The 25964-nt window shown below is 48.4% G+C and overlaps 7 non-coding genes across 7 annotated transcripts; 6 read left to right on the top strand and 1 right to left on the bottom strand.

Moving 5' to 3' along the window:
- The first annotated feature begins 781 nt into the window (after positions 1-781).
- On the top strand, positions 782-854 carry TRNAK-UUU (transfer RNA lysine (anticodon UUU)). The gene has a single exon. It is a non-coding gene; the product is annotated as a tRNA-Lys (tRNA).
- Positions 855-4502: 3648 nt separating this feature from the next.
- TRNAK-UUU (transfer RNA lysine (anticodon UUU)) lies at positions 4503-4568 on the top strand. The gene has a single exon. It is a non-coding gene; the product is annotated as a tRNA-Lys (tRNA).
- A 595-nt stretch (positions 4569-5163) lies between these two features.
- On the top strand, positions 5164-5236 carry TRNAK-UUU (transfer RNA lysine (anticodon UUU)). Its single transcript has one exon. It is a non-coding gene; the product is annotated as a tRNA-Lys (tRNA).
- A 4564-nt stretch (positions 5237-9800) lies between these two features.
- TRNAK-UUU (transfer RNA lysine (anticodon UUU)) lies at positions 9801-9873 on the top strand. Its single transcript has one exon. It is a non-coding gene; the product is annotated as a tRNA-Lys (tRNA).
- A 598-nt stretch (positions 9874-10471) lies between these two features.
- TRNAK-UUU (transfer RNA lysine (anticodon UUU)) lies at positions 10472-10544 on the top strand. Its single transcript has one exon. It is a non-coding gene; the product is annotated as a tRNA-Lys (tRNA).
- A 1409-nt stretch (positions 10545-11953) lies between these two features.
- On the bottom strand, positions 11954-12025 carry TRNAE-CUC (transfer RNA glutamic acid (anticodon CUC)). The gene has a single exon. It is a non-coding gene; the product is annotated as a tRNA-Glu (tRNA).
- A 12531-nt stretch (positions 12026-24556) lies between these two features.
- TRNAE-CUC (transfer RNA glutamic acid (anticodon CUC)) lies at positions 24557-24628 on the top strand. Its single transcript has one exon. It is a non-coding gene; the product is annotated as a tRNA-Glu (tRNA).
- The last annotated feature ends 1336 nt before the right edge of the window (positions 24629-25964 follow it).

Genomic DNA, 25964 nt, shown 5'->3' with positions numbered 1-25964 from the left:
ATGACCTTCTCTGAGGTTTCTGATAGTAGGACATGTGTTTTATATGGGAAAAGTCAACAGGTGGCACTAGAGTTTGTCTCCTTCCTCATTGAAGAGACTTTGCATATGGGAAGAGTGAAACAAAGGAACAATTTCTGATAAGATTGTAGAGAGGACAATAATCAGATTAAGAGATTAACCTGAGATTAAGAGGCTGATGCTCTACCTACTGAGCTAGCCAGGCTTCTTGTCTCCTCCTTGATGTTTGTGATTGATATGCGGTGGTGAAGATTGCGCCCAATAAAGTATAATCTGATGACTTTTGCATATAATTGTGCACACTTCTTCCTACTACTGAGTTATGGACTCCACAACAGAAGGATAATATGGATTAAGGTGGTGACTCGTAAGAAGTCACTTATGAGACTGTGATGAAGAGTTTGGTCGGCGTCCCATCACCATGTCCTCCTGCAATCACTTGATATTCTCAGGAGAATCTTTATCACTTAAGGGAAAAGTAAAGGAAATTTATGACCTTCAAAACTCAACTTACACCCAACTATGGGAGACTTTACCCCAATAAAAATCATATCTGCACAGCTTTTGTTTTATCTAAAAAAGAAACCCCATTTCATTACATTGGTAAATGAGGCTTCTCGGTGCCTGTGACGCCAAGTGTCCTGTGTGATATATGGACAAGGTAGGAGCTTCATAGGGAAATCTTATAGTCGGATCAATGATACACTTGTCGGCCATACTAGTAGAACTGGCAATGATGTCACCGAGCAAAGGTATCTCATGAGCCCGGATAGCTCAGTCGGTAGAGCATCAGACTTTTAATCTGAGGGTCCAGGGTTCAAGTCCCTGTTCGGGCGCTTAATATTTTTACAGAGTAACGTCCATCATATTTTATGTCGAAAATTGTTCCTTGTGGGAGTGAGCTATAAAACAAACAGTGTTGATCTAAAGAAACTTCTTTTTTCAAGCTGCGTTACATTGTATCACACAGTCAGATCTTCAGTGTTGTCCCATGAAAAGATATAATAAAACATTTAGAAAAATGTGAGGAGTGTACTTACTTTTGTGATCTACTGCATGTATATATATGTATTTATGTATATTTTTATAGGACATTTGAGAATGATGTATGAGATGCAGACCCTAATTTTTTAATGCCGGTGTTTTATATACCTCTTTGAGAACTGGGTCATCCACCAGCTGCCGTAATAATTGTATATGAGTCAAGGTCTGTCATAATTTACACCTTTTCATCAATGCATAAAAAACTCTGTTCGGGTAAAAAAAAATATTTCTATAGCTATTTTGTTGTATAAGTTACCGGCGAAGACCTTAGAGGATTCACCTAAACTGATAGATTTTACAGGTATTATCCAAATAAATAATTTAAAAAAGATGGTGTTGTGTTTCCACTATTTTTATAACCAGCCAAGGTAAAGCAAACAGCTGGGTGCTGGTATTATCAGGCTAAGGAGGTCCAAGGTTATTGGGCCCCTGCAGCCTAAAAATAGCAGCCTGCTACTGCCCCAGAAGTGGTGTATCTGTGTGAAGGGGGCCTTAGTTATATGATATTCTTAGCCTTATTCACTTGTCGTTTAGCAGAGACATATGTGTTTTTCTTCTCAATGAAGGCTGTAACGTCAAACACTTTTCTGACTGCCAGCTGCAGCTCTATAGTATAAATCAATCAGTGGTGCTGCAGTCCCCAGGCGTTTGGTCTTCATCAGTTTTCAAATGGAGTTAAATTGTTTGAATGTCTAAATTCTTATTTTTGCACAACTTTTACTTGTTGTGATTTGTCATTTAAGCCAGGAGGGGGCATAGCCTAGCGCAGACCACAAATGTATCATAATCTACTCCAAATAGTTGCCAAAATTATGAGAAATGTAGTGACTGGCGGGAGGATTCGACAGCTGACAGATGCCTAAAGTCACTAAGAGGCACATGTTACTCCGGCGTAGCCCTCAGCGAAACGCCAGAATTGACGAATTAGTGTCTGCATTATACTGAAATGTCCTAAAATACAAAATATGGATGCACTTTCACTGCCCCACACCCTCTTGTGATCCCATTTCTGTCATATCTAATGAAAGCTGAACAACATCACCTGGAAAAATAAAACTGAAATGATTATAATAGTATTAATAATATTAAATTATTAATATATAAAGTTTGTTGTAGATTATTAATGAAAAAAAAAAGTATTTAGCTGACCAGGAATTGAAAATTGCCCGTGGTGGTGAGAGCACCAAATCCTAACCACTAGACCACCAATAAAGGACAAATCCATATCCTGTAGAATACAAATTTCAGTCAGGGGGAGACTCTAACAAGTATGACGAGCAGCAAATGAGCTTCCCTGAGACTTTGACAAAATTAAACGCCCAACGTGGGGCTCGAACCCAGGATCCTGAGATTAAGAGTCTCATGCTCTACCGACTGAGCTAGCCAGGCTCTTTTGTGTCTCCTTGATGTCAGTCTCCTAGACTGCAGTTTTAGAGCTTTGCGATGGGATTGTGATTGCCTTGTGGTGATGAAGAGTGGGCAACTAAAATGATTACGATGGAATGACTAATATAAAATTATTCATATATAAAGTTTATTGTAGATCAGTGAAAAAAAAAAAAGTTATTTCCTGACCCTGATTATTCTACAAAGCTTATATATGCAGACCCAAGCCTTGCACTTATCTTGGCTGTGAATCAGGATACGAGGGACCCCATGTAACTTTTTTGTATTATTGAAATAAATAATTTTAAAAAATAGGATGTGATCCCCCCAATTTTGATTCCCAACCATTATAAAGCAGACAGCTGGGGCTGATATTCTCAGGTTGGAGAGGCCCATGCTTAATAAAATACAAAATATGGATGCACCTACACTGCCCCACACCCTCTTGCTGTGATCCTGTTTCAGTCATATCTAATGAAAGCTGAACAACATCCCCTGTAAAAATAAAAGTAAAATGATCATGATAGAATTATTTAATATTACAGTATTCATATATAAAGTTTGTTGTAGATTAATATATAAAAAAACCAAAGCTATTTCCCTGACCGGTAATCGAACCCAGGCCACGGCGGTGAGAGCGCCGAATCCTAACCACTAGATCACCAGAGAAGGATAACTCTACTGCCTGTAGATTCCAATGACATACTGCAGTAAGGTGGAGACCCTAATGAGGATGATGAGTAGCAGATGAGCTTCCCTGATACGGTTTGTGATAGTAGGACGCATGTGTTTTATATGAGAAGAGTCAATAGGTGGTGCTAGAGTTTGCTTATGGGAAGAATGAAACAAGTGGAACAATATCTGATAACATCGTAGGGAGGACAAAAATCACGGCAGAGGAATAGAGTGACAAAAACAAGCACCCAACTTGGGGGTCGAAGCCATAACCCTGAGATTATGAGTCTCATGCTCTACCGACTGAGCTAGCCAGGCTTCTTGTGTCGGCTTCTTGTGTCGGCTTCTTGTGTCGGCTTCTTGTGTCGGCTTCTTGTGTCGGCTTCTTGTGTCGGCTTCTTGTGTCGGCTTCTTGTGTCGGCTTCTTGTGTCGGCTTCTTGTGTCGGCTTCTTGTGTCGGCTTCTTGTGTCGGCGTGTCGGCTTCTTGTGTGTGTCGGCTTCTTGTGTGTGTCGGCTTCTTGTGTGTGTCGGCTTCTTGTGTGTGTCGGCTTCTTGTGTGTGTCGGCTTCTTGTGTCGGCTTCTAGAGTTCTGTGATGGGATTGTGATTGATATGTGTTGATGAAGAGTGGGCACTATGAAGTATAGTCATAAACTGATGACTTTTGCATATAATTGTGCACACTTCTTCCTACTACTGAGTTATGGACTCCATAAAAGAAGGATAATATGGACCAAAGTGGTGACTCGTAAGAAGAGCTGCCGCCCGACCACCGTGCGGAGCTGCCGCCTGACCTACACCCCACCTATTGTCTCCTCCCCATAATCCTATAGAATGTAAGCCCGCAAGGGTAGGGCCCTCTTCCCTCTGTACTAGTCTGTCTACTGTAACTTGTATACGTATTTTGTATGTAACCCCCTTCTCATGTACAGCACCATGGAATTAATGGTGCTCTATAAATAAATAATAATAATAATAATAATAATGAGTCTGTGTTGAAGAGCAGAAAGCATGGTTTGGTCAGCGTCCCATCACCATGCCCTCCTGCAATCACTGGTTATTCTCAGGGGAATTTTTAGCACTTAAGGGGAAAGTAAAGGGAATTTATCACCTCCAAAACTTAACGTATACCACTTACATCTAAATATGGGAGACTTTGCCCCAATAAACATCATATCTGCACAGCTTTTGGGTTATCTAAAAACCATTTTATTACATTGGTAAACGAGGCTCCTCGGTGCATGTGACACCAAGTGTCCTGTGTGATATATGGACAAGGCAGGAGCTTCATAGGCAAAGCCTAAATTCTGATCAATGTAACACTTATCGGCCATGCTGGAAGAACTGGCAATGATGTCACCAAGCAAAAGTATCATTGAGCCCGGATAGCTCAGTCGGTAGAGCATCAGACTTTTAATCTGAGGGTTCAAGTCCCTGTTCGGGCGCTGAATATTTTTGCAACGTAAGATCCATCATATTTTATGTTGAAAATTGTTCCTTATTGTAGCTATAAAACAAACAGTGATGATGGAAAGAAACTTCTTTTTACAAGCTGCGTTACATTGTATCAAATGGTCAGATCTTTAGTGTTGTCCCATGAAAAGATATAATAAAACATTTCCTACTACTGAGTTATGGGCTCCAAAACAGAAGGATAATATGGATCAAGGTGGTGACTCGTAAGAAGTTACTTGTGAGTCTGTGGTGAAAAGTGAAGAGCAAAGTTTGGTCGGCGTCCCATCGCCATGTCTTCCTGGTTATTCTAAGGGGAATCTTCAAAGTAAAGGGAGTTTATCCCCCCTAAAACTCAACTTCCACCCAAATATGGGAGACTTTGCCCCAATAAACCTCATATCTGCACTGCTTTTGTTTTATCTAAAAAAAACCATTTCATTACGTTGGTAAATGCCGCCAAGTGTCCTGTGTGATATACAGACAAGCCAGGACCTTCATTCGGAAATCTTACATTTTCATCAATGTAACATATCAGCCATACTGGTAGAACTGACAATGATGCCACCAACGAAAGCAAAATCATGAACCCGGATAGCTCAGTCGGTAGAGCATCAGACTTTTAATCTGAGGGTCCAGGGTTCAAGTCCCTGTTCGGGCGCTGATTATTTTTGCAAAGTACCTTCATTTTTTGTTTTGAAAATTGTTACTTATGGGAGTGAGCTATAAAACAAACACAGTGATGATGTCAGATATTTAGTGTTGTCCCTCAAAAAAATATAATAAAATATTTACAAAAACGTAAGGGGTGTACTTAATTTTGTGAAATACTGTATGTATAAATGCTTATATATATTTTTCTAGGACATTTCAGAATGATGTATTAGATGCAGACCACAATTTTTCAATGCCGGTGTTTTACATTCCAGTCTTGATGAGTAAGATGTGCCTCTTTGGGAATTGGGCATCCACCAGCTGCCGTAATAAGTGTGGCGCCCCTGAGGCTTCAGTCACCACAGAGGTACTGCACCTCAGCCAGAGGTGTGGTATCCAATCTTGGGTAAGGAGGAGGTCAATACCGATCCATGCAAAAGCACAGCACACTCACTCAGCCACACATCACCAAACATGGTAGGGCGTGATTATACCCAAACCAGACCGAGGGGTGGAGTCAGCTGAGCGGGAACAGAGGTGACGTGTGGAGACAGTGGTGTTTCCCATATTTTTGATAACCAGCCAAGCTAAAGTAGACAGCTGGGGGCTGGTATTATCAGGCTGAAAAGGTCCATGGTTATTGGGACCCTTCAACTTAAAAATAGCAGCCCACAGCTGCCCCAGAAGTGGTGTATCTGTGTGATGGGGGACTTAGTTATTTGATATTCTTAGCCTTATTCACTTGTTGTTTAGCAAGGTCATCGGTATTTTTCTTCTCACTGAAGACTGTAGAGTCAAATACTTTTCGTAGGTAGCACTAATGACTGATTTTCACTCAGTCAGATGCCAGCTGCAGCTCTATAATATAAATCAATCAGTATTGCTACAGTCTCAGCGTTCCCCAGGCCTTTGGTCTGAGTTCATCAGTTTTTAACAGGTGTAAAAATGTTTGAAATGTCTAAATAATTTTTTTTGCACAAGTTTTACTTGCCCAAATGTGTTGTGAGTTATCATGTAAGCCAGGAAGGTGCATGGTCGAGCGCAGACAATTAATTTATCATACATTAGTCCAAATAGTTGCCGAATTTATGAGAAATTTACTGACTGGCGGGAGGATTCGACAGCTCACAGATGCTTAAAGTCACTTAGAGGCACATGTTACTCCGGTGCAGCCCTCAGCGAAACACCAGAATTGACGAATTTGTGTCTGCATTATTCTGAAATGTCCTAAAATGCAAAATATTGATGCACTTACACTGTCCCACACCCTATTACCGTGATCCCGTTTCTGTCATATCTAATGAAAGCTGAACATCACCTGTAACATAAAAACTGTAATGATTATGATAGTATTAATAATGTTGGATTATTCATGTATAAAGTTTGTGGTAGATCATTATTGGAAAAAAAAATGTTTCCCTGACCGGGAATCGAACCCGGGCCGCAGCGGTGAGAGCGCCGAATCCTAACCACTAGACCACCAGGGAAGATGTTCAAGTGTCTGACGCTGCTCCAGGTGTCTGGTGTTGGTTGTGTCGATGACATCGCATCAACCAATCCGTGAGCTCAGTAGATATGCCCTTGTATGTGGAATACCACGTCAGAGATTTTGAGCTCACTGATTGGCAGCAGAGCTGCATATGTGAGATCACAGCCAATGATCGACCCTGAGAGCCATGCCAGAGATTTGACAGTGGACTTGGGGAAGTTAAATACCACACAGTTTGTTGTCATTTTTTTTTTCTATCAAACTGCAGCTGGGGCAGAACAGATTTGCTCTTTATTAGCAGCTAGACATAGTGATGAATATTATGATATATTGGCCCAAATTCATCACAGAGAACTAGCCTTAAAAAGGTTTGAAAAGCCCCAAAAGTTGATTTTTTTGGTTGACAAAGTGGCAGAGCTCCAGGATGAGGGTTCTTACTGGAGTAAGATTCATGGTAAGGAGAAACAAGAGGCACCTGCCATTTTGTGTCTCATCTGATTCATTAAGTGGCACCTAGCACTCCACCCCCATCATCAAGACAGACATGAAGAAGGCCAGTCTTGATTGTGACGCCCTGGGCAAGCCAGGGGTCACAGGTAATGACATCACCACACCCTACACCCCGGTTAGGTACACCTAAGCTAGACCAGAAATCCTTGTTGCCGTCCTCCAGAAGCTGATGTCCACATTAGGGGGTGGGCCAGGCGGTTGGCTCCGCCCACCAAGGAATTCACAGTCCTGGAGGCGGGAAAACCAGGCAGAACAGGGAGATGAGTTTTGAAGTTGGAGTTGAGTGGTAGAGGACCAAGTGAGAGGAGTGGGAGTGAAGCTAGGAAAGTAGTAAAAGAGCAGCCTGAAGTTGGTCCGGGTGTGTGCCCCGGACAGAGACAGCAAGGTTAGCAGACGGCGGTGACCGTCTGCAGGAGTGGCCTATCGGAGGTGCCGTAAGGACCGTGGACGGGTGGTGGCCCGGCGGTACCGGACCGGTACACAAGGAGAAGCCAGCACCATTGGCAGGGGCCTTTCTGATCCCGGCAAGGCTAGGAGTCGCCGTGAATTTGCCAAATCCGTCAGTGAAGGGGACCTCCGGGTCTCCAAACAACTAAGTCCCGATTGAAGGCAACCGTCCAACCGTATGAGAGAGACACCGCCACCGCCAAGGCACCAGTTTCTCAGGGCCAGTGCCTGCGGGCAAAGAGGGGCTCCTCCGGCCCATATCCAAGTCGGGGAGCGGGTTACCGGTGGGAACCCATCGCTACCAACATTACACAAGGTGCAGGGAAAGAGACAGTCACCGTTAACTACCGGGGAAAAGCAACAGCAGCCGTCCGTGGGAACCGTCTTTCCAGCCGTGTGTTTTACCGAGAACTGTGTCACCGTCTCAGGCTGAGTGAGTACCACCGTGCCGTGAGGCACAGCGCTGCCCCCCCGCGACCCTGCACCTCACCAGGCCCCGCACCTGGCCTGCCATCCCTCATCCTCCACCCCATCACTGGGCCCCGGGACAACCAACCCCTACCCACAGAGGGGAGAACTAACAACTCTGCTGCTCCCTGTCACCGCTCCCGGGATCCCCATACAGAGCAGCGGTGGTGTCCACACAATCACCACAACCGTGGATGGCGTCACGGACAATAAATCCCCAAAACCAATCCCCTTTTCACTCACGAGCGAGGAGCGCCGCTCGAGTCCCCGGGATCCGGCCCATCGCTCGAGCCACCGAGCAGCAGAGGCCGCAGCAGCAGCGGCAGCCGGACCCGAGCAGTGGGAGAGCGCAGCGTCCCCTCCTCCGCCCGCGAGAACTTGGCGTCACGAACAGGATCTTACCACTCTGCCGTCTGGTAGAGGTGCGCCTTGTTACCGCCGGAGGTGTCCGGCCGAAAAATTTCCGAAGCCGCCATCTTTGGCGCGAAAAGTTCCCGCTCGAGCGTCTCCTCGAGTATTGGAGGCGCGAAGGCCAAAATCCCGCCCCGACAGAGGAGGAGCCGGAAAGAGGCTAAGGGGGACGGAAACAAGATGTCTGCGCCCGACGGAGCTGCTGGAGGAGCGGCGGTCGCAGCCGCAGTGGTACCCGTGGATGGGAATGGGCCTGCCCAGGTCCCGGCCGCGCTGGCGGGGGGTGCCGCGGTCCCAGCTCTCGCTCAGGTGATGCCGTTCTTCTTGCCCTATGTGCCCGGAGCTACCTGGCTACCGCAGTACGACGGGAAACCTGATGCGTTACAGGTCTTCCGGAAAAAGCTTAACCCGCTCCTGGAATTGTACCCCCTGACTGATAAGCAACGTGCAGCGGTAGTGCTGGGCCAGCTAACCGGCGCGGCTGAGCAGGAGGCGGAGACCTGGGCTGAGGGGGACCGGTTCTCTGTAGCCACCATCTTTGAGAAACTACAGACTGCCTTTGAGACCCGCACCGAAGCTGAGCTGAGGATGCAGTTTTACCAATGTCGGCAACGGTCTGTGGACAGCATTCGGGACTACGCTTTACGTCTGCAAACCGCCCTCCGCACACTGAAGCGGGTGGACACCATCAATGAGGTGGACAGCAACAAAATGCTAGTAGAGCAATTTGTGCAGGGGATGAGGTCCTCTGAGGATCGCAAACAACTCCGGCTGTGGGCCCTAGAACACCCTGATGTGGACTTTGCTGTGTTATAGGAACGGGCCATTAAAGCTCTGCAACCCCCAGCTTCGGAAGTCTTGGAACCAGCCCCGTGGCCAGTTGAGATGGCCCCCGTCATGGTGGCCCCTGCCCTACCAGCCTCTCCAGTGCCTACAGCTCCAAGCAGCACGATGGAAGAACTGGCTGCCCAGGTCCGCCGCATGGATGGAGACCTCACCAAGATTCTCGACGCACTCCAACCTCTGACCAGATCCCAGCCTTCAACCAAGATACAGCTCGCCAACAGCCCTGAGGATGTTCCCTGGATGCAGCGGAGAAGTGCTAACAACTCGCGGAACAGACTTCCAACCTGCTACAGGTGCAGCAAGCCTGGCCATTACTTCCGACAGTGCCCGTTAAACGAGCAACCCCGTGGCCCCCCAGACTGGCGGGGCAATGATGTCACCAAGCAAAAGTATCACGTGATCCTGGATAGCTCAGTCGGTAGAGCATCAGACTTTTAATCTGAGGGTCCAGGGTTCAATTCCCTGTTCGGGTGCTGAATATTTTTGCAACGTAACATCCATCATATTTTATGTTGAAAATTGTTCCTTATTGTAGTGAGCTATAAAACAAACAGTGATGATGGAAAGAAACTTCTTTTTACAAGCTGCGTTACATTGTATCAAATGGTCAGATCTTTAGTGTTGTCCCATGAAAAGATATAATAAAACATTTCCTACTACTGAGTTATGGGCTCCAAAACAGAAGGATAATATAGATCAAGGTGGTGACTCGTAAGAAGTTACTTGTGAGTCTGTGGTGAAAAGTGAAGAGCAAAGTTTGGTCGGCGTCCCATCGCCATGTCTTCCTGGTTATTCTAAGGGGAATCTTCAAAGTAAAGGGAGTTTATCATCCCTAAAACTCAACTTCCACCCAAATATGGGAGACTTTGCCCCAATAAACATCATATCTGCACTGCTTTTGTTTTATCTAAAAAAACCATTTCATTACGTTGGTAAATGCCGCCAAGTGTCCTGTGTGATATACAGACAAGCCAGGACCTTCATTCGGAAATCTTACATTTTCATCAATGTAACATATCAGCCATACTGGTAGAACTGACAATGATGCCACCAACAAAAGCAAAATCATGAGCCCGGATAGCTCAGTCGGTAGAGCATCAGACTTTTAATCTGAGGGTCCAGGGTTCAAGTCCCTGTTCGGGCGCTGATTATTTTTGCAAAGTACCTTCATTTTTTGTTTTGAAAATTGTTACTTATGGGAGTGAGCTATAAAACAAACACAGTGATGATGTCAGATATTTAGTGTTGTCCCTCAAAAAAATATAATAAAATATTTACAAAAACGTAAGGGGTGTACTTAATTTTGTGAAATACTGTATGTATAAATGCTTATATATATTTTTCTAGGACATTTCAGAATGATGTATTAGATGCAGACCACAATTTTTCAATGCCGGTGTTTTACATTCCAGTCTTGATGAGTAAGATGTGCCTCTTTGGGAACTTGGGCATCCACCAGCTGCCGTAATAAGTGTGGCGCCCCTGAGGCTTCAGTCACCACAGAGGTACTGCACCTCAGCCAGAGGTGTGGTATCCCATCTGGGGTAAGGAGGAGGTCAATACCGATCCATGCAAAAGCACAGCACACTCACTCAGCCACACATCACCAAACATGGTAGGGCGTGATTATACCCAAACCAGACCGAGGGGTGGAGTCAGCTGAGCGGGAACAGAGGTGACGTGTGGAGACAGTGGTGTTTCCCATATTTTTGATAACCAGCCAAGCTAAAGTAGACAGCTGGGGGCTGGTATTATCAGGCTGAAAAGGTCCATGGTTATTGGGACCCTTCAACTTAAAAATAGCAGCCCACAGCTGCCCCAGAAGTGGTGTATCTGTGTGATGGGGGCCTTAGTTATTTGATATTCTTAGCCTTATTCACTTGTTGTTTAGCAAGGTCATCGGTATTTTTCTTCTCACTGAAGACTGTAGAGTCAAATACTTTTCGTAGGTAGCACTAATGACTGATTTTCACTCAGTCAGATGCCAGCTGCAGCTCTATAATATAAATCAATCAGTATTGCTACAGTCTCAGCGTTCCCCAGGCCTTTGGTCTGAGTTCATCAGTTTTTAACAGGTGTAAAAATGTTTGAAATGTCTAAATATTTTTTTTGCACAAGTTTTACTTGCCCAAACGTGTTGTGAGTTATCATGTAAGCCAGGAAGGTGCATGGTCGAGCGCAGACAATTAATTTATCATACATTAGTCCAAATAGTTGCCGAATTTATGAGAAATTTACTGACTGGCGGGAGGATTCGACAGCTCACAGATGCTTAAAGTCACTTAGAGGCACATGTTACTCCGGTGCAGCCCTCAGCGAAACACCAGAATTGACGAATTTGTGTCTGCATTATTCTGAAATGTCCTAAAATGCAAAATATTGATGCACTTACACTGTCCCACACCCTATTACCGTGATCCCGTTTCTGTCATATCTAATGAAAGCTGAACATCACCTGTAACATAAAAACTGTAATGATTATGATAGTATTAATAATGTTGGATTATTCATGTATAAAGTTTGTGGTAGATCATTATTGGAAAAAAAAATTGTTTCCCTGACCGGGAATCGAACCCGGGCCGCGGCGGTGAGAGCGCCGAATCCTAACCACTAGACCACCAGGGAAGATGTTCAAGTGTCTGACGCTGCTCCAGGTGTCTGGCGTTGGTTGTGTCGCTGACATCGCATCAACCAATCCGTGAGCTCAGTAGATGTGCCCTTGTATGTGGAATACCACGTCAGAGATTTTGAGCTCACTGATTGGCAGCAGAGCTGCATATGTGAGATCACAGCCAATGATCGACCCTGAGAGCCATGCCAGAGATTTGACAGTGGACTTGGGGAAGTTAAATACCACACAATTTGTTGTCATTTTTTTTTCTATCAAACTGCAGCTGGGGCAGAACAGATTTGCTCTTTATTAGCAGCTAGACATAGTGATGAATATTATGATATATTGGCCCAAATTCATCACAGAGAACTAGCCTTAAAAAGGTTTGAAAAGCCCCAAAAGTTGATTTTTTTGGTTGACAAAGTGGCAGAGCTCCAGGATGGGGGTTCTTACTGGAGTAAGATTCATGGTAAGGAGAAACAAGAGGCACCTGCCACTTTGTGCCTCATCTGATTCATTAAGTGGCACCTAGCACTCCACCCCCATCATCAAGACAGACATGAAGAAGGCCAGTCTTGATTGTGACGCCCTGGGCAAGCCAGGGGTCACAGGTAATGACATCACCACACCCTACACCCCGGTTAGGTACACCTAAGCTAGACCAGAAACCCTTGTTGCCGTCCTCCAGGGGCTGATGTCCACATTAGGGGGTGGGCCAGGCGGTTGGCTCCGCCCACCAAGGAATTCACAGTCCTGGAGGCGGGAAAACCAGGCAGAACAGGGAGATGAGTTTTGAAGTTGGAGTTGAGTGGTAGAGGAGCAAGTGAGAGGAGTGGGAGTGAAGCTAGGAAAGTAGTAAAAGAGCAGCCTGAAGTTGGTCCGGGTGTGTGCCCCGGACAGAGACAGCAAGGTTAGCAGACGGCGGTGACCATCTGCAGGAGTGGCCTATCAGAGGTGCCGTAAGGACCGTGGACGGGTGGTGGCCCGGCGGTACCGGACCGGTACACAAGGAGAAGCCAGCACCATTGGCAGGGGCCTTTCGGATCCCGGCAAGGCTAGGAGTCGCCGTGAATTTGCCAAATCCGTCAGTGAAGGGGACCTCCGGGTCTCCAAACAACTAAGTCCCGATTGAAGGCAACCGTCCAACCGTATGAGAGAGACACCGCCACCGCCAAGGCACCAGTTTCTCAGGGCCAGTGCCTGCGGGCAAAGAGGGGCTCCTCCGGCCCATATCCAAGTCAGGGAGCGGGTTACCGGTGGGAACCCATCACTACCAACATTACACAAGGTGCAGGGAAAGAGACAGTCACCGTGAACTACCGGGGAAAAGCAACAGCAGCCGTCCGTGGGAACCGTCTTTCCAGCCGTGTGTTTTACCGAGAACTGTGTCACCGTCTCAGGCTGAGTGAGTACCACCGTGCCGTGAGGCACAGCGCTGCCCCCCCGCGACCCTGCACCTCACCAGGCCCCGCACCTGGCCTGCCATCCCTCATCCTCCACCCCATCACTGGGCCCCGGGACAACCAACCCCTACCCACAGAGGGGAGAACTAACAACTCTGCTGCTCCCTGTCACCGCTCCCGGGATCCCCATACAGAGCAGCGGTGGTGTCCACACAATCACCACAACCGTGGATGGCGTCACGGACAATAAATCCCCAAAACCAATCCCCTTTTCACTCACGAGCGAGGAGCGCCGCTCGAGTCCCCGGGATCCGGCCCATCGCTTGAGCCACCGAGCAGCAGAGGCCGCAGCAGCAGCGGCAGCCGGACCCGAGCAGTGGGAGAGCGCAGCGTCCCCTCCTCCGCGCGCGAGAACTTGGCGTCACGAACAGGATCTTACCGCTCTGCCGTCTGGTAGAGGTGCGCCTTGTTACCGCCGGAGGCGTCTGGCCGAAAAATTTCCGAAGCCGCCATCTTTGGCGCGAAAAGTTCCCGCTCGAGCGTCTCCTCGATTATTGGAGGCGCGAAGGCCAAAATCCCGCCCCGACAGAGGAGGAGCCGGAAAGAGGCTAAGGGGGACGGAAACAAGATGTCTGCGCCCGACGGAGCTGCTGGAGGAGCGGCGGTCGCAGCCGCAGTGGTACCCGTGCATGGGAATGGGCCTGCCCAGGTCCCGGCCGCGCTGGCGGGGGGTGCCGCGGTCCCAGCTCTCGCTCAGGTGATGCCGTTCTTAAGCCCTATGTGCCCGGAGCTACCTGGCTACCGCAGTACGACGGGAAGCCTGATGCGTTACAGGTCTTCCGGAAAAAGCTTAACCCGCTCCTGGAATTGTACCCCCTGACTGATAAGCAACGTGCAGCGGTAGTGCTGGGCCAGCTAACCGGCGTGGCTGAGCAAGAGGCGGAGACCTGGGCTGAGGGGGACCGGTTCTCTGTAGCCACCATCTTTGAGAAACTACAGACTGCCTTTGAGACCCGCACCGAAGATGAGCTGAGGATGCAGTTTTACCAATGTCGGCAACGGTCTGTGGACAGCATTCGGGACTACGCTTTACGTCTGCAAACCGCCCTCCGCACACTGAAGCGGGTGGACACCATCAATGAGGTGGACAGCAACAAAATGCTAGTAGAGCAATTTGTGCAGGGGATGAGGTCCTCTGAGGATCGCAAACAACTCCGGCTGTGGGCCCTAGAACACCCTGATGTGGACTTTGCTGTGTTATAGGAACGGGCCATTAAAGCTCTGCAACCCCCAGCTTCGGAAGTCTTGGAACCAGCCCCGTGGCCAGTTGAGATGGCCCCCGTCGTGGTGGCCCCTGCCCTACCAGCCTCTCCAGTGCCTACAGCTCCAAGCAGCACGATGGAAGAACTGGCTGCCCAGGTCCGCCGCATGGATGGAGACCTCACCAAGATTCTCGACGCACTCCAACCTCTGACCAGATCCCAGCCTTCAACCAAGATACAGCTCGCCAACAGCCCTGAGGATGTTCCCTGGATGCAGCGGAGAAGTGCTAACAACTCGCGGAACAGACTTCCAACCTGCTACAGGTGCAGCAAGCCTGGCCATTACTTCCGACAGTGCCCGTTAAACGAGCAACCCCTGGGGCCACGGGCCAATCCTCAGGAGTAGAACCCCGTGGCCCCCCAGACTGGCGGGACCGGTATATCGGCCCATCATGGCTCTCTTGGACACTGGATCACAGGTAACCACCATACCATACACATTGTACCAACGGTGTTGGGGGACAGACGAGCTGGCTCCCCCAGATACTAGTATAACACTGATTGCTGCTGATGGACTCCCACTGACCCAAGTGGGGTATAAACAAGTGGCCATGACGGTGGGGCGAGCTGAACTGCAACACCAGGGTATGATTGTGATCATGAATGAAACCAGTGATCATAACCCGAAGATAGTGCTGGGAACCAATGTGATGGAGCACTGTATGAGTGATGTGTTGGCCCTACTGCAGCAGCTGGCCGCCACGGCGGCGGGGAGCCGACAAAGAGCTGTGCAGCGTGAGATCCGAGCCTTGATGTACCGCCAGCATGTAAACTCGACAGGAGGGGAGATTGGTGGAGTGAGAGTGATGGATGTTGCCCCGTTGACTGTGCCCCCTAGGAGTGAGATGATGATTTGGTGTAGGGCAGCAGTAGGGCCTCAGGGGCGTCACTACCCTGCCATGATAGAGCCCATGCCCTTCGCACACTGGCCCACAGTGATGGCCGCCCGAGGGGTGGTAGAAGGGGAGATTGCCCGTGAGGGTGCTGAACTGTGGGGAGGAAGAAGTCAGGCTTCCCCGGTATGCTACACTTGCCAAGTTGCTCACCCTAGATCCCCACACCATCCATGAAGCAGCTCCTCCAGTTTCACTACCTACTGCCAGCACTCACCCGCCCCAAGGGGAGTCAGAGGAGTGGCACCAACAGCTACACGTGGGCACTGACGATACCCCTACATATCACAAAGAAGGGGTATACAGGGTGGTACGGGAGTACGAGCAAGTTTTTAGCAAACATCCCCTAGACTTTGGGCAGATTAAAGGGGTCCAACACCATATCCCTACCGGTCAACATCCCCCTATCAAAGAGAGGTACAGACCCATTCCCCCTGCACACTACCAGTGCGCCAAGGACATGTTGAGGAATATGAGGGAGGCAGGGGTTATTAGGGACAGCTGTAGTCCCTGGGCCGCCCCATTGGTGCTGGTTAAGAAGAAAGACGGCACCATGCGGATGTGCATGGATTACCGGAAGATTAACCAGATAACACATAAGGATGCCTACCCTCTGCCCCGTATCGAGGAGTCCTTGTCCGCGCTGAGAACCGCCAACTACTTCTCCACCCTCGACCTCACCAGTGGGTATTGGCAGGTGGCCGTGGCGCCCGAAGACCGAGAGAAAACTGCCTTTACCACCCCTATGGGACTCTGTGAATTCAACAGTATGCCGTTCGGGCTGTGCAATGCCCCGGGTACCTTCCAACGGCTGATGGAGTGCTGTTTGGGGCACCTGAATTTTGAGACCGTCCTGTTGTATCTGGATGATGTAATTGTGTATTCACAGACATATGAAGCCCATCTGGAACACCTAGCCGAGGTGTTCGCGTCACTTGCCAAGTACGGGATGAAGTTGAAGCCCTCCAAGTGTCATCTGCTGAAACCCAGAGTGCAGTACCTGGGGCATGTGGTGGGAGCAGAAGGTGTCGCCCCCGACCCCGAGAAGGTCACTGCCATGCAAGACTGGTCGAGGCCAACCACAGTGAGGGAAGTAAGGCAGTTTCTGGGTCTGGTGGGGTACTACCGTCGCTTCATCAAGGGATACACGAAGATGGCTGCCCCCATGCAAGACCTCCTCGTGGGACAGACCAAAGGTGGTAGACCCCTCAGAGCCCCACTGGTGTGGGAAGAGAGGCATGAGGAATCCTTCCATCGGCTGAAAGCGGCCTTGACCGGGGAGGAGATCCTAGTGTATCCTGATTACAGCCACCCGTTCATCCTCTACACCGATGCCAGCAATGTGGGCTTGGGGGCAGTCTTGTCCCAGGTCCAGGATGGGAAGGAAAAAGTGATTGCCTATGCTAGCCGAAAGCTCCGAGCGACTGAAAGGAACCCTGAAAATTACAGCTCTTTCAAGCTGGAGCTCCTGGCGCTGGTGTAGGCTATCACCGAGAGGTTCCGCCATTACTTGGCCGCAGCAAAATTCACCGCTTTCATGGATAACAATCCGCTGACCCATCTGGACACGGCCAAGTTGGGTGCGCTGGAACAACGGTGGGTGGCCAGGCTGGCCAACTACGACTTCACAATTAAATACAGGGCCAGTTGTGCCAACGTTAATGCTGATGCACTCTCTCGGATGCCCCACTTGTCAGAAGAAGGGTGCGAGGATGACGACCTCGAAGAGATCGAGTTGCCTGCATTTCACCAGCCAACAACTGAGAAGGTACATGTCCACCAACAACGGGTGAACCTGGATCCACTGCCCAGCCAGGAGTGGCAGGAAGCTCAAAACCAGGCACCCGCTGTCCGCCTAGTCAAGACTCTGGTGGAGGAAGGCGCTGCTGGAATAGACCCTGCCGCCCCAGATGAAGCCCAACGTCTGTGGAAAGAACGGACCCGGCTGTATCTACACCAAGGGAAGTTGTACCGTGAGCTGATTAACCCAAAGACTCATGAGAAAATCCGCCAGTTGGTGATTCCCCAAGTTAATGTGCCCACCATTCTACAAGCGTACCATGATGGTGTCGGACACTTTGGATGGAAGAAATTGGAAATGCTGTTGAGGGAGCGGTTCTATTGGAGTGGGATGCGGGAGTCTGTGGAGGCCTGGTGCCGAGAGTGTGGCCCGTGTACGCTGAGAAGGAAGGACGAGGCCAGCCAGAAGGCACTCCTGCACCCGATCGTTACACATCAACCGCTGGAGCTGGTCGCCCTGGACCATGTGAAGCTCACCCCCAGCCAAAGCGGGTACACTTACGCTCTCACCATAGTGGATCATTATTCAAGGTTCATGGTGGTTGTCCCGGTCAAAGACCTAACCGGCCGTACCGCCGCTAGAGCGTTCCAAGCTTACTTCTGTCGACCACATGGATACCCTGAGAAGGTGCTTACTGACCAAGGCCCAGCCTTTGAAGCGGAGGTGTTCCATGAGTTCTGTCAGCTGTACGGCTGCAAGAAGATCCGGACCACGCCTTACCATGCCCAAACCAACGGTATGTGTGAGAAGATGAACCATTTGGTCCTTGGCCTCCTCAAGACGTTGCCGCTAGGAGAGCGGAACCTGTGGCCGGAGAAGCTGCCTGACTTGGTCGATATGTACAACCATATCCCGTCCAGCTCAACGAAGTGCACCCCAGCATATCTGATGAGGGCTCGCCCCGGCCGACTGTCGGTGGACCTGGAAATGGGACTGGAAGCCACAGAAACACTCCCCTCGACGGCTGACTGGGACACCCGGCGGAGGGTTCAGTACCGACAGATTCAGGAATATGTGGAGAAGAACTTAAGTCAGAGTCGGGAACAACAGGAGCGGCGCTTCAACCAGAAGGTGTCTGCTGGCCCTTTCCAGCCTGGAGATGTTTTGCTGAAGCGGAAGAGGAGAACCCACAAGCTGGATGATCAATGGGAACAAACCCCATACGTCATACAGCCCACAGGATGGGAAGATGGGAAGGCCTACCAGATCAGTCGTGACCAAGGGGGCACTTTGGCCACGGTTTCCTGGGACCATCTGAAAAGGTGCCCACCAGCATTGAGGGCAACGGCTGAAGTACCGGTCTCTCCACCAGCAGAGAAGGCAAAAGAGGTAATCCACATCGTGATGGGTGACTTCCCAGCGGACTGGCCTACACAGAACGGCGCGGTGATTCTTCCAGTGATACTATTCCCACAACCCGTGGATGAAGAAATGATGGAAGCGGTCAACCGTGAGCCAGAACCAGTGCCAGTGCCCAGGGATGAACCTGTGCCCAGCTCCCCTATGCCTCCGCCTGCCCCACCCGATAACAGGGAAGCGGGACTGATTGTTCTCTCTCCCCCACTGCCTGTCACCACTGACACTGGACCCCGGAGGTCCACTCGCCCCAACCTAGGTAGACACCCACTTAGGTACAGGGAGACCACTATTTAGAGGGGGGGGTGAACATGTGTGTTAAAAGTTTTAAAGGTTTTGAAAGTTATGAGAAAATGATAAGTGATCAACTGAGGAAGTCATCTGATTGTCGTTGCCGGCACCGTTGTCCCCGTGGGGACCGTTTAAGGTTGCGTAAGGGACTCCTTACGGACAAGCCCGTGAACTTGCAGGGTAACCACAAATGTTAGTGGGATGTAAATAAGTTGTTGTTGCAGCTTCCACCGTTGCCGCCTCCGGAGAGGCAGATTGGAGGGAGGGCCCGCAGTGGAGCGGGCTGGTGGCTACCCTCTGGGGGTTCCAGGGGCTCCCCATGGACGTGGATCCCCTGGAAAGGACAGATCCCGCTCAGGTAACTTGGTGCTGGACTGGGGTCAAGGGGTGCTGCCTGTTTCTTAGGGGCAGCATCAGGGCCAGGTTACTTGGGTGGGTGAGAGCGGAAGCCGTAACCGTTTACCGTTTGCAACGTTTAAGAAAAGTGCCTCCCGTTGTGGGATGATGTTAATATGATTGTATGTGTTACCGTTTTTTATCTTTTTCAGAAAAATAAAACCGGTGTTGGACGGGCAGCCCGCGGATGGTCTGCATTTTGCTAAGGGGGAATGTGACGCCCTGGGCAAGCCAGGGTTCACAGGTAATGACATCACCACACCCTACACCCCGGTTAGGTACACCTAAGCTAGACCAGAAATCCTTGTTGCCTTCCTCCAGGGGCTGATGTCCACACCAGGGGGTGGGCCAGGCGGTTGGCTCCGCCCACCGAGGAGTTCACAGTCCTGGAGGCGGGAAAACCAGGCAGAACAGGGAGATGAGTTTTGAAGTTGGAGGTGAGTGGTAGAGGAGCAAGTGAGAGGAGTGGGAGTGAAGCAAGGAAAGTAGTAAAAGAGCAGCCTGAAGTTGGTCCGGCTGTGTGCCCCGAACAGAGACAGCAAGGTTAGCAGACGGCGGTGACCGTCTGCAGGAGTGGCCTATCGGAGGTGCCGTAAGGACCGTGGACGGGTGGTGGCCCGGCGGTACCGGACCGGTACACAAGGAGAAGCCAGCACCATTGGCAGGGGCCTTTCGGATCCCGGCAAGGCTAGGAGTCGCCGTGAATTTGCCAAATCCGTTAGTGAAGGGGACCTCCGGGTCTCCAAACAACTAAGTCCCGATTGAAGGCAACCGTCCAACCGTATGAGAGAGACACCGACACCGCCAAGGCACCAGTTTCTCAGGGCCAGCGCCTGCGGGCAAAGAGGGGCTCCTCCGGCCCATATCCAATTCGGGGAGCGGGTTACCGGTGGGAACCCATCGCTACCAACATTACACAAGGTGCAGGGAAAGAGACAGTCACCGTTAACTACCGGGGAAAAGCAACAGCAGCCGTCCGTGGGAACCGTCTTTCCAGCCGTGTGTTTTACCGAGAACTGTGTCACCGTCTCAGGCTGAGTGAGTACCACCGTGCTGTGAGGCACAGCGATGCCCCCCCGCGACCCTGCACCTCACCAGGCCCCGCACCTGGCCTGCCATCCCTCATCCTCCACCCCATCACTGGGCCCCGGGACAACCAACCCCTACCCACGGAGGGGAGAACTAACAACTCTGCTGCTCCCTGTCACCGCTCCCGGGATCCCCATACAGAGCAGCGGTGGTGTCCACACAATCACCACAACCGTGGGTGGCGTCACGGACAATAAATCCCCAAAACCAATCCCCTTTTTACTCACGGGCGAGGAGCGCCGCTCGAGTCCCCGGGATCCGGCCCGTCGCTCGAGCCACCGAGCAGCAGAGGCCGCAGCAGCAGCGGCAGCCGGAGCCGAGCAGTGGGAGAGCGCAGCGTCCCCTCCTCCGCCCGCAACATTGATAAATTCTCTTTAGCTGAACTTAAAAAAAAACAGTCTTAAGACTGACAGCCATTTATAAGTCCAGTGCCATTTGAACCCAATGTTAGGTGCTTGCTTTAGCCAATTTCTTGAAAAATACCACTCCTCCACTCCCATCGATGTCTCCCCTACTGATCCAGTGTCAATATTCAACTCTTTCCATTCAAAAGATATGTCCAGTTGCCTGCATTTAACATGTATGTGTATTATTAACGTCAACCAAGAGAAGAGCAGTCTAGTGACTTCACCTTAAAAAATATTTTTAATTACTTTGGCAAAAATATTATCCCTTATCATATTAAAATTATACTGCAAGCATTTTATCTAGAAGAAGGGGAGAATGGTAATTAGTTAGCTAACGGTCTTCAGCTCAATCTCAATCCATGGTGACATGATGGATGAACACACTTTAGGTAGATTGATATTGTGCTGCCTAGATAGGTCTACCAGGATCTTCTCCGCTTAGATAGGTCCACCAAAGTTTTCTCCTCCTAGATAGGTCCACCAAGGTCTTCTCCTCCTAGATAGGTCCACTAGTGTCTTCTCCACCGTTATCTTTATTGTATTAGGCCATCAGGTTACTGTTTTTCTCTTCACCTTGTTCCTTCTACTCTTCCGACCATGATGTTCTTCTCCGTGATTGCTCTCTTTATATGATGTGTCCACAGTAGACAAGATGTAGCTTGGTGATCTTTGCTTCATGCGACATATCTGGTTTCATTTGTTCCAAAATTGATTGTTTGTTCTTCTTGCCATCCATGGTATTGATAGCCTCGTTCTCCAGCACCACATTTCAATGGTGTTGATACTTCTTTTGTCTTGTTTCTTTATTATCCAGGTTCACATCCATATGTTAATACAGAAATGACCAGATCATGTACAAGCCTTGTCTTTGTCACCATTGAAATGTTAATCGATTTGAGACCGTCTCCAGTCACTTAGGCTGCTTTCACACATCCGGCTTTTGCAATGCGGCACAATCCGGCACTTTGCAGGAAAACCGCAACCGGTTTTTTTTGCTGCCGGTTGCGTTTTTCCTGCATAGACTTTAATTAGTGCCACATTGTGCCGCATGGGCTTGCGTTCGGTCCGGCTTTTGCCGCATGCGGCAGATTTAGCCGATGCGGTGGCTGGATGGAACGTTCCCTGGCACGTTTTTTGCTCCGGCAAAAAAAACCGCATCGCGCCGCATCCGGCCGATGTGGCGCTTTTCCCAATGCATCCCTATGGATGCCGGATGCGGCGCGATGCAGCAAAAACCGCATCCGGCCGCCGCATGCAGTTTTTGCCAATGCGCATGCTCAGTAGCATGCCGCAAGCGGCAAAAACCGGACCGGCCGCATGTAAAAAACTTATGCAAAGGATGCGGTGTTTTCACCGCATCCGTTGCATAGGCTTCACAGCCGGATTGAGCCGCAGAGCTCAAGCCGGATGTGTGAAAGTAGCCTTAATTGTTGATTTTCCCTTAGCTATTCTCCTATTGATTTCCAGTGTAGTCTCTGCATTTGCGTGATCATTGATCACTTCCACTTTGTCGCCGTCCATCTCAAATGTGTCACGGTCTTACCTGGCAGTAGGCAATATCTTTGTCTTCTTTGTATTGAAGAGAAATTTCAAGCAAACTTGTCCAAGCAAAAAATTTTCCCTGCACGGTCCACAGCATATGGGTCTCCATCTGAGCAGGTGAGCCGGATAAAAACCTTTTTTCTACTTTGTATTGAGTAGCAGTCCCATGTTTGAGCTTTCCATCTTGACACTCCATAACAAGTCCTTCATTCCATCTACGCTTGTTGCTAACAATGTTGTATCATCTGCATATTTAGCCCCTTAGTGATGGACCAAATTTTGCAATTCTGACCAATGTCATTTCATGAGGTAATAACTCTGGAACGCTTCAACGGATCCCAGTGTTTCTGAGACTGTTTTTTCGTTACATATTGGACTTCATGTTAGTACCAAATTTTGGACAATATTTTTTGCGTTTATTTCTGAAAAAATTGATTTTTGGCAAAAATTTAGCAATTTTCAACTTTCAAATTTTTATACCGTTAAACCAGAGAGTTTTGTGACACAAAATAGTTAATAAATAACATTTTCCACATGTCTGCTTTACAGAAACACAATTTTGGAAACTAATTTTTCAGTTCCACAGTCAGCTCCTGGTCTTGTTTTCATGGTAATGATTGACCACCTCCATATTTTTCAAACACATGTGTAGTCAATATGGTTTTTATAGGCCCCATTCGGTGATGTCCATGTGTAAAGCCTTTAATTGTGATTTACAGGTGAAGAAGCTGTGGAAAAAAAGCACAATAGGGTCTTACCCCAATATATATAGGGTGCGATCAATGAGCAGTACTACTCACCAGATGGAGTTGTGACAAAGATTTTTATATATGTATATACATATATGAGAAACGGGTTTATGCCGCGCTCAAGAATCACTGTATCCAAGGAATTTACTTTAAATCTCTTTTTTTATTTCAGTTCCAACGCGTTTCAGAGACATATACCGTCTCCTGAAACGCGTTGGAACTGAAATAAAAAAAGAGATTTAAAGTAAATTCCTTGGATACAGTGATTCTTGAGCGCGGCATAAACCCGTTTCTCATATATGTATATACATATATAAAAATCTTTGTCACGATCATCTCGGGGCCGCTGCTTGGAACCACGCTGACACTCACAGGCTTTTCAAGGGGTTGTGACTGGCACAACCTCATCAGGTGAGTGTTCTCATTCGTGTTTTTCTAAACGGTTATTGCCGGGTAAGACCCTATTTGCGCCTTTTGTTTCCTCATCTCTAGCAGATGGAGTTGTGAAAGTCACAACTACTGTAAAAGCATGAAAAATCCTGATCACGGCAGCAGCAACCCAAGCGGCAGATAGCAGAGAGAGGTGGAGACGGGTTTTTCATATGTCGCGCCAATGATCACAAAGGTATGATTAATGTATATTTATTTTGCACAGGTCGACGCGTTTCTGGAGGCTCAGCTGAGCCTCCAGAAACGCGTTGACCTGTGCAAAATAAAGATACATTAATCATACCTTTGTGATCAGTCATCATTGGCGCGACATATGAAAAACCCGTCTCTACCTCTTTAATTGTGATTTAGGAAGAAGGTGTCATGATGGACACAAGTCCTAAACTAAGGCTTCTATTCAGCCCCCCACCACGTGTATAACATTAGACCCCTAACCATGCCAACTGCCTTTACTACCATGTGACAGAACGGTTGTTGGAGAATAGCTCAGTGATACCAGCGCGTCCTGTAATTGGAGCTATGCGAGAATGGGCTCTATATTGTCTCCCGGTGTCCGTCATGTCTCATACTGACCTTTGCCTTCGTGATCAAATAACACTGCTGGGAGGAGACGTCTCACATGTCTGTTTACGCCTCTAAATTCCTATTGCCTTTATCTTTCTTTGCTTCTGACATTAATAAAGAAATCTTATCAGAGGTGTAGAGACCAGTCTATACTGTGCTGAGCTGTCAGAAATATGGCACCAGGTGATCTGCTCCATGTGGATCCATGTCAGCTCAAGCTACAGGTCTACAGCTGAAATACGTTACTCTCAGAGTCTGTAGTACACATGCAATCCCACAGCTTCCCTGGTGGTCTAGTGGTTAGGATTCGGCGCTCTCACCGCCGCGGCCCGGGTTCGATTCCCGGTCAGGGAAATAACTTTTTTTTTCATTCATCTAAAAGTTTAAATACGAATAATTGTAATATTATTAATACTATCATAATTTTACTTTTATTTTACAGGTGATGTAGTTCAGCTTTCATTAGATATTGTGACTGACTACAGAAACAAGAGGGTGTGGGGCAGTGTAAGTGCGTCCATAATTGTATCATCCCTTTCTCCCCTTTAACCCCTTCACCCTGGCCGATTTTCTGTTTCATCCCCCCCCCCTTCTTCCGAGAGCATTAACTTTTTTTATTTTTCCATCAATATTGCTACATGTGGGCTTATTTTTTTGTACTTTTGAATTAAACCATTCGTTTTACCATATAGTATATTGAAAAAGTGTGGTGAAATTGCAAAAAATACAATTGCACGATTGTTTTGGGGCTATTTCATTCACCGTGTTCACTATATGGTAAAACTAATGTCTCTTTGATGTCTGAGGTCGGTACGAGTTTGTTGATACCACACATGTATAGGTTTACTTTTATCTAAGGGGTTAAAAAAATTCAGAAGCTTTTCCAAAAAAGGAATTGCGCTTTTGGCGCCATTTTCAGAGTCCCAGCGCTCTTATTTTTCGGGATCTGAGGCTCAGTGACGGCTTATTTTTTGTGTTTTGAGCTGACGTTTTTAATCATAAAATTATTGTGCGAATGATACTTTTTGATCGCCTGTTATTGCATTTTAAACAAATTTTTCTGTGCCACAACGTGTACCGATCAGATTAAGTTGATCGGGCATTTCTGAACGCGGCGATATCACATATGTGTATAGATTTTATTTTTTTAAGAGTTTTATTTTTCAATGGGGTGATTTGAACTTTTAGCATTTTTTGAGAAACTTTTTTTTTACATTTTTTATTTATTTTACTAGTTCCCATAGGGGACTATAAGGATCAGCAGTCTGATTGCTTCTTCATTTCTGTTGATCAGAGCTGCACAGCTCTGATCAGCATAAATGCAGCATTCCTATGTGAGCCGCCGCTCTGTTGGCTCGCGCAAAAAATACATCATGGTCTCATCAGGGGTCATCATATCACACCGAGGTACCATGACAACAATCAGCTCCCTGTGATCACTTCACAGGATCTCTAGTGGCGGCGGGGAACGGCGCATTCCCCGCCATGGCCACTTAAATTGCGCTGTCAGTATTTGACAGCGCAATTTAAGTGGCAAGCAGGCACAGGTGGATTCGAGATCCACCCACGCTTGTTAGCCCCACATGCTTGCTGTTTAAATCAGCAGACTTGTGCAGGGATCACCACTGGCTCACCGCAGCAGCCAGCGGTGATTACCGCGAGACGACCAATGACACACCTGTAAGTCATG

This window comes from Anomaloglossus baeobatrachus, chromosome 4 (genome assembly GCF_048569485.1).
Source record: "Anomaloglossus baeobatrachus isolate aAnoBae1 chromosome 4, aAnoBae1.hap1, whole genome shotgun sequence".
NCBI classification, from domain to species: domain Eukaryota; kingdom Metazoa; phylum Chordata; class Amphibia; order Anura; family Aromobatidae; genus Anomaloglossus; species Anomaloglossus baeobatrachus.
The sequence above is the reverse complement of the archived record's forward strand: the minus strand, read 5'-3'. Positions and strand labels throughout refer to the sequence as shown.